This window comes from Odocoileus virginianus, chromosome 15 (genome assembly GCF_023699985.2).
Source record: "Odocoileus virginianus isolate 20LAN1187 ecotype Illinois chromosome 15, Ovbor_1.2, whole genome shotgun sequence".
NCBI classification, from domain to species: Eukaryota; Metazoa; Chordata; class Mammalia; order Artiodactyla; family Cervidae; genus Odocoileus; species Odocoileus virginianus.
This window is the reverse complement of record NC_069688.1, coordinates 7,050,277-7,062,322: the sequence shown is the minus strand read 5'-3', so window position 1 is coordinate 7,062,322 and position 12,046 is coordinate 7,050,277. Positions and strand designations below refer to the sequence as shown.

Genomic DNA, 12,046 nt, shown 5'->3' with positions numbered 1-12,046 from the left:
TCTCCAGGGCTCTGGCTGGTGTGTTAGTATCCAGGGCCTCACTGTGCCTGGATGTGATGGCAGGCAATTCTAGCCCCTCGCCCTCCCTCTTCCCTACACAGTCTCACGTGCTCTTTCACCACGACCTGCAGAGGCAGGTGGCCATGTTAGTTTCATATCAGCACCGAGGCTCCGAGTGGGGCTTGCCCAGGCCTCTGACACCAATGCAGAGGACAGGGGAACTGGAAACCCTAACTCAGCTTCATAAAATTAACACAGGAAGGTTGGGGCCGGGGCCAGGGCAGCGGAGGGCAGCAGGACTGTGGGCCATCCCTCTTGGCATCAGGTCTGGGGGCAAACAATGGCTCTGCTTGGTGAGCACTTAGACAGCATCCTCTTATTAGTAATTCTTTCTTAAACAAGATAAACCACAGCTGAACACCAACAACTAGAACATTTAGAAAAACAACAAAGGCTGTTATTACGTGGTCTGGTCTTTCACAGGTCTCCAAGCAGAGCCCAGAATGACCTGAGGTTGATGATGAACGCCTTCCTGGGCTCAGGGAAAAGCCTGGCATCCTCTTTCATGCCAGTGCCGCCTGACTTCTGGCAGGTGGGGCCAGGGGGCCAGGGGGACGGGGACAGTGAACCGATTGTGTATGACACTGTCATGATGGATACAGGACATCACGGTGCATTTGGCAAAATCCAGAGGACTAAACACCACCACGAGTGAACCATGATGTAAACCACAGGCTTTAGTACTTCCTTCATAGCTCCGTTGGTAAAGAATCTGCCTGCGACACAGGAGACTCTGGTCCCATTCCTGGGCTGCGTAGATCCCCTGAAGAAGGGATAGGCTACCCACTCCAGTATTCTTGGGCTTCCCTTGTGACTCAGTTGGTAAAGAATCCGCCTGCAATGCGGGAGACATGGGTTCGATCTCTGGGTTGGGAAGATCTCCTGGAGAAGGGAAAGGCTACCCACTCCAGTATTCTGGCCTGGAGAATTCCATGGACTGTATAGTCCATGGGGTCTCTAAGAGTCAGACATGACTGAGCGACTTTCACTTTCACTTTTTAGTGAATGACAATGTATCACTATTAGTTCATCAATTGTAATAAATGTATCAACTAACACAAGATGTTAAAAAGAGGAGAAAATGTGTGTGGCCTGGGACCTATCAGAACTCTTTGCATTCTCTGCTCAATTTTTCGGTAAACCTAAAACTGCATTAGAAACAAAGACTGTTAACTAAAAAAATATTTTTAAATGAAATAAAAAGTCCAATATACAATGGACTATTACTCGGCCATAAAAAAGAATGAAATAATGCCATCTGCAGTAACATGGATGGATCTAGAGAATATTATACTTAGTGAAATAAATCTGACAAAGACAAATACCACATGTTATCACTTACACGTGCAATCTAAAAAAGTGATACAAATGAATTTATTTACAAAACAGAAACTGACTCAAGCTCAGAAAAGAAATTTATGGTTACTAAAGGGAAAGGTTAGGGGTGGGGGGGGGATAAGAGTGATAAATTAGGAGATTAAGATTGACATGTACACACCACTATACATAAAACAGATAAACAGGGACCTACTGTACAGCACAGGACACTACCCTATACTCTGTAATAAACCTACAAGGGAAACGAATCTGAGAAAGAGTAGGTACTAATACACATATGTGTGCGTGCCTGCATGCTAAGTCACTTCAGTCGTGTGCAACCCTATGGACTGTAACCTGCCAGGCTCTTCTGTCCATGGGATTCTCCTGCTAGGAATACTAGAGAGAGTTGCCATGCCCTCCTCCAAGGGATCTTCCTGACCCAGGGATAGAACCCACATCTCTTGAGTCTCCTGCTTTGGCAGGCAGGTTCTTTACCACTAGCGCCACCTGGGCAGCCCAGATACGTGTATCTGTATAACTAAATCACCCTCGAACTAACACGGCATTGAAAGTCCAATACAAACCAACGGAGAAAAATAAAAAAGGAAAAAATAAAGCAAGAAAATGTCCACAGGAGGATCTGTCTCAGAGAGAGCCATGACTTGGGCTCTCACGCAGGTCCTGGGAGCTCCTGGGTCCTGACCTGGGAGGTGGCTGCTCTGAGTGCCCCAGCCCCGTAGTGGGACCTGGGCCTGCTCCAGCCGGAGCCTTCTCCGTACAGACCCGCAGTCCATCCCTGCTCTCTGGGGAGCAGCTTGCTCCAAATGCCAAGTCTGGCACATTCAAGCAGCCAGGGCTTTGGGTTCATTAATTAGCAGTTGGGTGTTTAAACAGCACGAAGGCAGGGGCTGCAAGCGTGAATCCTGCCTGCCTCCCAAGCATCAGAAACACTACCTTATGAGGAACCCCAATGATGCACCCCAAACCATGTATATGTCACCCTTTAAGAGCCTTAAGTGAAAAAATTATCACAATTGCTTTTCTACTGGCCAAAATCTATAAATCCTTCAGGACTCAGTTTGGGCTGTCTTTTCTCCTGGAAGCTTCTAGACCCAAACCTTGGGGCTCATAATCTTCTCCTGCTTTGCTCCCAAAGCATCCCATCTTTATGACTCTGGGGTAGCCATTCCCGTGTCTGTCCCCTCCTGCCTCATTTTTACTTTTGGACACCTCGGGGAACATCCTTCAGCTGGATGTCAGTAGCTTAGTTTTCAGCTACAAAGGCCTCACCATAGGGTCTGACCATCAGGGGCTGGGGTGGGAGGGTGAGTAGGACACTGTCCTCTCCTCCTGGCCTGGTTCCTGAATCACTTCCCCCCAAAACCTGCGAAATCACTTCCCTCCCAGAACCTGCAGCCAAACACCACCAGAAACTCCTCAGGTCACCTGCAAGTTGGCCAGCAAGGCTCAGACTCACCCCACTTCCCCTTCTCTTCCACAAAATTCACAGCAAATAGAAAGACTTGGACAGGGGAGTTTCGTTTAGGGAGGGGGAAAGCAGGGCAAAGGGGTGCTCTGCTGACCAGTGGTTGTGGATGAGAAGAAAGGTCACGTATCAGAAGCTCAAGGGGAAACATGAAAGCTCTGTCATTTGAGAAAGTTTCCCCATGCCCTGACTCTCCTGCCCCCAGGTTAGGAACTGGGGTGATTTTGTGAATGTTAGCTTGGCCAGGTATAGTCTCCAGTTATTCAATCAAACACAAAGTGCTTCCTTGATGGTATTTTATAGATGTGATTAACATCCCTAATCAGTTGATTATAAATAGAGGAGCTTATTCTAGATAACTTGGAGTAGGAAATGGAAACCCACTCCAGTATTCTTGCCTGGAACATCCCATGGACAGAGGAGCCTGGCAGGTCCATGAGGTCACAGAGAGTTGGACACGACTGAGCACAAATGCACACATTCTATAGATGATCTGGGGGTCTGATTCTACCAGCTGGAAAGCCTTACAAGCAGAGGTAAGATGTCCCTAATAAAGACGAAATTCCACCAGTGCAGCGAGCTCCAGCCTGCCCATCCTGACAACTCTTCTGGGATTCCAGAGTTGCCCTGCCAGCCCCCACACTCGCCTAATAAATTCCCTGCAGTAAATCTTTCTATATCTATTTCCTACTGGTTCTGCTTCTCTGGTTCAACCCTCCTGAGATGAGAACTGAAACTCTTGTGTAGTCACTGTATGGGACACTCTTGGTGGATGAGGCAAGGAGAGACTTCATATTCACCAGTTTATATAAAGGCCAAGTACTTTGCACATGACAATCATTTATCTTAGTTTTCACCATAACCCCACTGTCCCGATTTTCCAGATGAGGAAATGAGACAGCTCCCACGTGACTCATTACAGAGGGACAAGGGTTTGAATGCACACCTCTATGATGGCACAGCCTGTATTCTCCTGCCACATCAAGGGCAGGGTGGGGTCAGGGAAGGCTGGGCAGAGTGAGCGGGGGGCATGGAAGGGCTCTCCCACACTCTGTAAAATGACACATGTCCTTGGTTAACTTCCCATTCTTCAACAGTCTGCCATGAAGCTGCCACTGGGCAAAAAGTTCAGATGTCAAAAAGGCCAGAGACCAGACATCCTACTTCTGAACACACACAGGCCCCACCCACAGCCATCAGTTCAGAAAGCGCAGGGTAAGCTTGTCCAGGTGCCTGAAACCACCATTCCCACAATGCACAGCTCTGAGATTCCCCAAGTCCTGCAGTTCCCCAGCTCAACCTTCCCTCTATCACCCAGCCTCCGGGTGTGCGTGCTCAGTCGTGTCTGACTCTGTGCAACCCCACGGACTGTAGCCCACCAGGCTCCTCTGTCCATGGGATTTCCCAGGCCAGAATACTGGAGTGGGTTGCCATTTTCTCCTCCAGGGGATCTTCCTGACCCAGGGATCAAACCCATGTCTCCTGCATTGGAAGGCATGTTCTTTACCTCTGAGCTACCAGGGAAGCCCCATCTAGTCTCCCCATGGCCTGAAAAATACAGGTTGCTTCTGAAAGAGCCCTACTGGCATTTAGCTTAAGAAAACTGTTAAGAGACCTATTAAGGGTCCTTTTCTTGCTATCTGGAAGATGAACTTTAAGACATGGTTGATTGGGGATTAACCTCCCACCAGAGAGGGGTGACTAAGCACCAACTCCCTGCAGGGCCAGGGGACAACAAGGGGGGGTGGGCTGATGAGCAGACAGAGGTCTTGCCTTCCAGCAGCATTTAGGGTGGAGACTGATAAGTTCAAAAACAACCCCAGTTGTTTCAAGGCAAGATCAAGGCTGTAGCCAGGTTCAACCAACATTTGCTCATGCAGCAAACATACAGATTGAGGTTTGGAAAGACTCCATCACGTGGCAGGGATAGGACATGGCAACAAGGATGGAGGAGGGGACTCTGGAAAGGCACCACAAGGGGAGGGGGCCCTCAGGGGACAGCCCCTCCCAGAAATGAAACCTCTTCCTCTGAAAACTTTACTCTCAAACAGACTCCAGGTCAGGAGAAGCAACGCTGGAGGTGCCATTCACCCTCAGAGAACATGCACCAGGCAGAACTGTCCCGGATGGCTGGCCAGGCGTGGGTGATTTCAGTTCTCTGTGCAACAGTTTCATCACTTGAGAATTGGGAGTCATAATGCCAAATTTTCCAATTTCACACAGTTATGGTAGGGATTAAAATCTTCTAATTGAAGAAAGGGTGCTGTTGCTGAATATTTAACCCCAGGTCTTGTCTGGATACTGACTAATCAGAACAGATGGCAGCCGTGGTGGGGAGCATCTTGGGGGCCAGCGGTTAACACTTTGCTTTCTGGACTGATGTGGAGTTTGGAACAGAGGAGTAGGGGTGAGAGAGGGGGTTAGGGACTCGAGAGCCTGGGATGGCAGCTACTCCCCAAACCCGCACAGAAGAGCTTCAGTATGTTAACAACCAGGGTCGCCCACTCATTACCAGCTCTGTTCCAAAGGCTTCCCCTCACTGTAAGGAAGAAGAAAACAAACATTAATTTAAAATCTGGCCCTGCTTACTTTGCAGGCACCATCTCCTTCACAACTCTGTTCCCGAGCCCCACTTGCTCAATGCGCAACTCACACACACACAGAAACACACGCACGCGCGCGCACACACACACACACACACCCCCCCCAGTACTAAACTAGTGTATTTCTTCTGTTCAGGACTTCAGAAGAATAAGAAGCACCATGCATTAAACAGTGGGTCAGAACTCAGGAGGGTAGGGCAGGAGATAATAACCATTAAATACACAAACTGATCTCAGGAGTCAACTTGGATCCAGAAATCAGGGCAATGCTTCTCCACCTCCGTAGGCTTCTAGTGAAACAACCATGTGCGTGTGATGAGAGAAAGGGGAAGAGACAATCTCATGTGTGGGAAGAGAATTTAATAACTTCTGAAGGAGGAAGAAAATGAGGGGTTCTTTTTCCTCCCTTTTTTATAAACCAAACCAGGCTGGGCGCCTCTGCTCCGCAGCCCAGGTGTAGGCCAGCCGTCAACGCCTCCACCCCGGCTGTGTCCTCACCCTTTTCTTGGAGGAGGCGCCGAATGCGGGAGGAAGGGGTGGGCGAGGGCGGGGCTGGTTCCACGGGAGGCAGGGACCCCTCAGATCCGGAGGCAACAAGCCCTGCAAGGGAGCAAACGGCCCTGCCCCCAGCTCTGCAGACTCGCCCCCTCAAAGTGGTCCCCATTCTCTCGGCCTCTTGGGGGCAGGGGGAGTCCCTTCCTGCACACGAGGGGCCCTGAACTCTCTCTGATGGAGAAGGAGAATGACTCTCCAAACGCAATCAGGGATTGATTTTCCTCTCCACCTTGGAAAGCAGAGGTTTACAGCTAGATTCATCCAGAGTCAGGCAGGTTAAAATGAATTCAGAACAAATCAATGTATATGAAGCATTTCTTCTACTGAAGAACTGAGAGGTGTGGGACTTGCCTGGGGTCCAGTGGTTAAGACTCCACGCTGGCCAATGGAGATGCAGATGTAGAGAATAGACTTGGGCACACGGGGTGGGGGGTGGAGGGCAGGAAAGGGTGAGACAAATGGAGAGAGTAGCATGGAAACATCCATACACGACCATACGTAAAACAGATAACCGGTGGGAATTTGCTGTGTGATGCAGGGAACTGAAGCCGGGGCTCCGTGACAACCTAGAGGGGTGCGATGGTGAGGGGGGTGGGAAGGAGGTTCAGAGGGAGGGGACATGCATATACTTATGGCTGATGCACGTGATGTATGCAGAAACCAACACAATACTGTAAAGCAATTATCCTTCAATTATAAAAGAAAACAAAAGACTCTGTGCTGCCAATGCGTGGGGGCCTAGGTTCGATCCCTGGTCAGGGAACTAGGATCCCATCCGCCATGCAATGCAGGCCAATAAAAAAAAAAAAAAATGATGAATAAAAACTGGAAACAAGAAAAGGAAAATAAAAAAACAAAAAAAAAAAGAAACAGCCGGGTGGTGCCTCGGACCTTCAATCCGAGAGCCCAGGCAACACAGTACTCTCAGTTCCTGGCTGTTTTCATTTTCCCTCTCTCTGCCGGCCTCCTCTGACGCTAATCCTTCTCACAGATCCTGCCCCACCACCTTCCTCTGTCACAGCAACTGACGCACAGAACGGAAGTGTCTGCTGGTCGCTCTGTCTCCCCAGCACTCCTGGGCTGGCAAGTCTCCAACTTCCACTGCTCTTAACTATCCAAGAGGCATGCATATTCCTAGGGTCATCTCCAGGAGATCTAGCTCAGTGGGTCTGCAGCAGAGCGAAGAAACCTGCCCTTTTCACACGCTCCCCAGCTAACTCAAGTTCAAGCGCTCCCCCACCAAGCAAACCCAATGGAACCGTGAGCCCAAGTACGGCCAGGGACTGTCTGGCTTCTTAGCACCAGTGCCCATCGCAGCAGGGGAGTGGGCTCTCAAAAGAGATGTTGGCTATTGGCTATGGGAAGTTGCTTTGTGGGCAGGTGAAGAAATGAGTGCGTAAATAAGTTAATTTAGTGATAATGAACTTATTCATGTACTTGCTCACCCACCCGTCCACTTAATGAAGATCTGGACCAAATGGCTAGAAAAAGATATTATACAGACTAAGCCAGGTCCGTGTAGTCAAAGCTATGGTTTTTCCAGTAGTCATGTATGGATGTGAGAGTTGGACCATAAAGAAGGCTGAGCGCTGCAGAACTGAGGCTTTTGAACTATGGTGCTGGAGAAGACCCTTGAGAGCTCCTTGGACAGCAAGGGGGTCAAGCCAGTCAATCCCAAAGGAAATCAATCCTGAATATTCATCGGAAGGACTGATGCTGAAGCTAAAGCTCCAATACTCTAGCCATCTGATGCAAAGAGCTGACTCATTGGAAAAGACCCTGATGCTGGGAAAGACTGAAGGCAGGACGAGAAGTGGGTACAAAGGATGAGATGATTGGATGGCACCATCGACTCGATGGACCTGAGTTTGAGCAAATTCAGGGAGACAGTGAAGGACAGGGAAGGCTGGAGTGCTGCAGTCCATGGAGCTGCAAAGAGTCAGACACTACTAGTGACTGAAGAACAACAAATGGCAGGTTAGAATCTTTTTTTACTTTTTAAATCATTATGGACTAAATTTAGCAAACAGCTTCTCAAATGCTCAATGTGGACTGGTTTTCACAAAATTCTCCCTAGAAAAGTGTCAGCATAATACTCTGTGGAGATATCTGCAAGAATCCAACAGTGTCTGAAGGCTTCTTGTCAGAGACTGGTGCAGGGAGTCAGTTTTCTGCTTCTGCCGGCTGGGGTATGTTTCTGGGTGCACGACTGCTCTCTGTGCACTGCGGTCCTGCAGGCAGCTCCTTACCTTCAATAAAGCAGATACCTGGCCCTGGACCCGTGCCCAGCACTGGGAAGTCAGGGATGAAAGTAAACATGGGCCCTGCAGGGGGAAGACTTCCAAGATGGCCCCAGGTATATCTCCTTTAGAATCCCCTTCTCTGGAGTGTCAGCAGCCTGTGAATAGGAGGGAATGGCACTCCTATGGCTATTTCACCTTACACAGCAGAAGGTCCCAGTTGACTTTAAGTTACTCAAAAGGGAGATCATCCTGGGTAGGCCTGCCCTGCCCTGGTGAGCCCATAGAAGAGGTCAGAGAGGAACAAGGTGTGACGTGATGGAGCAGGCTCAGGGGGAGGGAAGCAGATGGCTTCCAGGAGCTGACAATGGACCCTGGCTGACCACCAGGAAGACAGCAGAGCCTCAGTCCTTCAACCTCAAGGACCTGAATTCGCCAACAGTGAGTGAGCTCGGAAGAGAACAGAGTCTCAGATGAGAACGAACCACTGGGTGCCAGCTCGATTCTGCTTTGAGATCTTGAGCAGAGAACACAGCCACAGGATGCCAGGACTCAGACGCATGGTATCTGTGAGGTCACAAATGCTTTAAGCTGCTAAATCTGCAACATTGTTGCTTGGTCACTAAGTCATGTTCAGTTCTGCGACCTCACGGACTGTAGCCCACCAGGCTCCTCTGTCCACGGGATTTACCAGGCAAGAACACTGGAGTGGGTTGTCATTTCCTTCTCCAAAATTTGTGATAATATTTCACAAAAAACTTCAGAGAAGCCCTTCCCCCAACGAGCTCACAGATACCTAGGAATGAAGGACAAGAGCAGGAGTTCCCGTGTTTCCAAGGTTACAGCAATTCTGCCACCAGTAGAGAAAAAGACACAGAAACGTCAGGGCCACAGAGAAGAGGCCTTCTGCTCCCCACCTCCCTTCCTCTCCATGTTCACACTAGCAGCAGCAGCCCCGGACCAGGCACATTGCTTCCTGAAGTGACATCATTCCCGAGATTTTAAGAGACAGCAGGGCTTTTGGGTCTCTAAATGCACAGATGGGCTTCCCTGGTGGCTCAGTGATAAAGAACCCACCAGCGGATGCAGGGGACACAGGAGATATGGGTTTGATCCTTGGGTTGGGAAGATGCCCTGGAGAACGAAATGGCAAGCCACTTCAGTGTTCTTGCCTGGGAAATCCCAAGGACAGAGGAGCCTGGTGGGCTACAGTCCATGGCATCTCTAGAGAGTCAGACAGAACTTAGTGACTAACCCACAGCAACAGAGTGTACAGATAAGCCATGGGCCTGCCGAGGTTCCATGAGGGACGGAGCCCCAGCTCCCAAGAGTGCGTTGAAATGGACAAATGGAAGATGGCAGAGCTCGTGCTTACACCCCAGGCTTCCATCCTGTTCCGTCAACCACATCATCACCCGCTTCTGAGGAGTGATTCCGTGACTGCTTCAGATGAAGACACCTACTGGCCTTAGGCAACTGAGATCTGAACCCCAGCTTCACTGTGCACTGTAGAGGACCCCCCCCCCCCCACTACCCTCAGGGAAAGGACTGAGAATGAAACCCGCACAGCAGGACAGGAAGCACCAAGCCTGGCGCATGGCAGGCGCTCAGGAATAGCCCTTCCCTGGCTCCAAAACGCATTTTGTGCTTTAAAATGGTGCTTCTCAGACCAGAAGGAGCTTCAGAATCACCAGAGGTGCTGCTTAAAAATGCCAGCTCCCTGGCTCCCCAGCCCCAGGAAATTCTAAGTCAATTTAGTCTGCCTGGGTCTCAGGAACCAGTCTTTTAACCCTCATCCCTGATGATCCTGATTCAGATGATCCACAAAGCACAACTTTTTGTGGCAAAGATGCTGGGGGCGGGCAGGGGAGTGGACTGGATATTTGTGCCTCACTGGACTACTGAGGCATCTCCAGCAGGGTTCCACTGGGACTCGCAGCTTCTGGAAATGTTTTAGGCATCAAATGGAAACTGTCCCTGTAAGTGTCATTGACCACTCAAGCTCTCCAAAGGTAAAAGAGGTGTGTTCACACGTGCACTTATGCATCTTGACAGTGGCACCACGGAAGAAACCTGGCAAATGCACAGAACAAGCACAAGAGGCCCCAAGGGGGTTCTGGGAGCAAAGAGAGGACACACGGCCACCTCCCCAGCCTCCGGACACCACCGACAGGGCCACCTGTCGCCATCCAGCAGCACCCCCGGGGATGCACAGAGCGTCTGTGGATGGACGCCAAGTGTGCAGCAAAGCCCTGCTGCAGGTTCTGACTGACCAAGGGCTCTGTCCTGTTGACTCCGTGTACTTAAAGCAAAGTGATACTGATCGGACCTAATGGGTGGTGCTGGTGTCCCTGCCCCTTGCCTCTCAGCACGTCAGCTGGGTTCCCCTCCCACGGACATCTCTCAGTGTCACACACACTGGGCACTTGAGAAACAGTCGCTGTACAAAATAAAAGGATGAGTGGATGAACCATGAGTGAATGAATGAATGCACAAACTGATCTCCTTTCCTCAGTCCATTCTGCCCCATGAAGTCAGAGTACTCTCGCCACAATACAAATAAAACTAAGTTCCCCTCCTACCCAACACCCATTATTGGCTCCTACCGATGGATTATGTGCAGACCAAGAGAGGTATGCCAGGACCTCTACTGAGTTCACGCCTATCCTTCAGACATTCATGTGCTTAGAGTTTCCTGAAAAAACCATGCTATCTCATGTGTGCCTTAAAATCCTCCTACATTTAGAAACTCCAGCTTATCCTGCAAGTTCAGCTGAATCGTCACCTCCTCCAGGAAGCCTTCCCTGACTGCCACAGGCAGGGTTAAAGTACCTTACAGTCAGCTGTCATTTATTCAGTAGACTATGTATGCAACCCCCTTCTTTGGGTTTCTGTCACATTCTGTGTGGATCTCCATTTACCTGTTCTCTCATGCTTAACACAGGCCTGGAACCCAGGGGGAATAAGGTGAATAATTATATAAATTGATGTTATAATTCCCAGGAGACGAGTGTATCCCAATGGTTAACAAACACTGTCAGACTTCATCAAGGATGCAGCAGGATGGAAAATACCCGCTTTCTTCCAGAACAGAACAAAGCTTTTCCCACATTCTGCATGGGCAGCGGATTCGCCGCATCCATTTTCAGAAGCTGGAGAAGTTCCTCCTCCAAGAAGCAGGGCTTCCTCAGCACGACGGGGTGTCACGCCGTCTGCAGGGCCACGTGACTGGGGAATCCCATCTGTTCTCCAGCACACGCCCACCCGTGACAAATGAATCCGTCTGCAGCGTGTGCCAGGAGCTGCTGCTTTGGGAGCAAAGGAGACTGGTGCTGAATTATTCATCCCGAGGAGATGCCTGTCCCAGCCTCTTGGGTACAGCCTGCTGCACCCCCTGCAAACACCAGGCTCAGGTCCCAAGACACAAAATAATAATTATTAGTAACAACAGCGGCATCTACCTTGGATCAAGTTCCTACAACATGCCCTGTTGAGCGCTTAACCTCCATTATTTAATTTTCACCATGGCCTCAGGGGGCATGAGCTAGCATCACTCCCATTTACAGATGGGGAATCTGCACTGCAGGGGGTAAGGTAACCAGCCCAGATCCACCAGTCTCCCAGGATGCTGCAGTCCACCAGTTCCCCAGAAGGTAAGCTTTCCACTGCAAGAGGGAGGAGCGTCAGGGAGAAAGCAGGGAAGCCCCGGCAAGCCCGGGGAGGGGAGGGGAGGGAACCCTCAAGCTGAGCTGGGAAATGCCGGGCCTCCCCTCCCCCACTGA

The 12,046-nt window shown here is 50.1% G+C and overlaps 1 protein-coding gene and 1 long non-coding RNA gene across 3 annotated transcripts in view; both read right to left on the bottom strand.

Moving 5' to 3' along the window:
- The window catches only part of KCNQ3 (potassium voltage-gated channel subfamily Q member 3), a 300,304-nt gene that overhangs the window by 226,561 nt on the left and 61,697 nt on the right, over positions 1-12,046 (bottom strand). The window lies entirely within an intron of this gene.
- LOC139038376 (uncharacterized) lies at positions 7,998-8,821 on the bottom strand. The gene is made up of 2 exons (XR_011491345.1): positions 8,750-8,821; positions 7,998-8,422 (listed from the first exon to the last, which is right to left on the bottom strand). It is a non-coding gene; the product is annotated as an uncharacterized lncRNA (long non-coding RNA).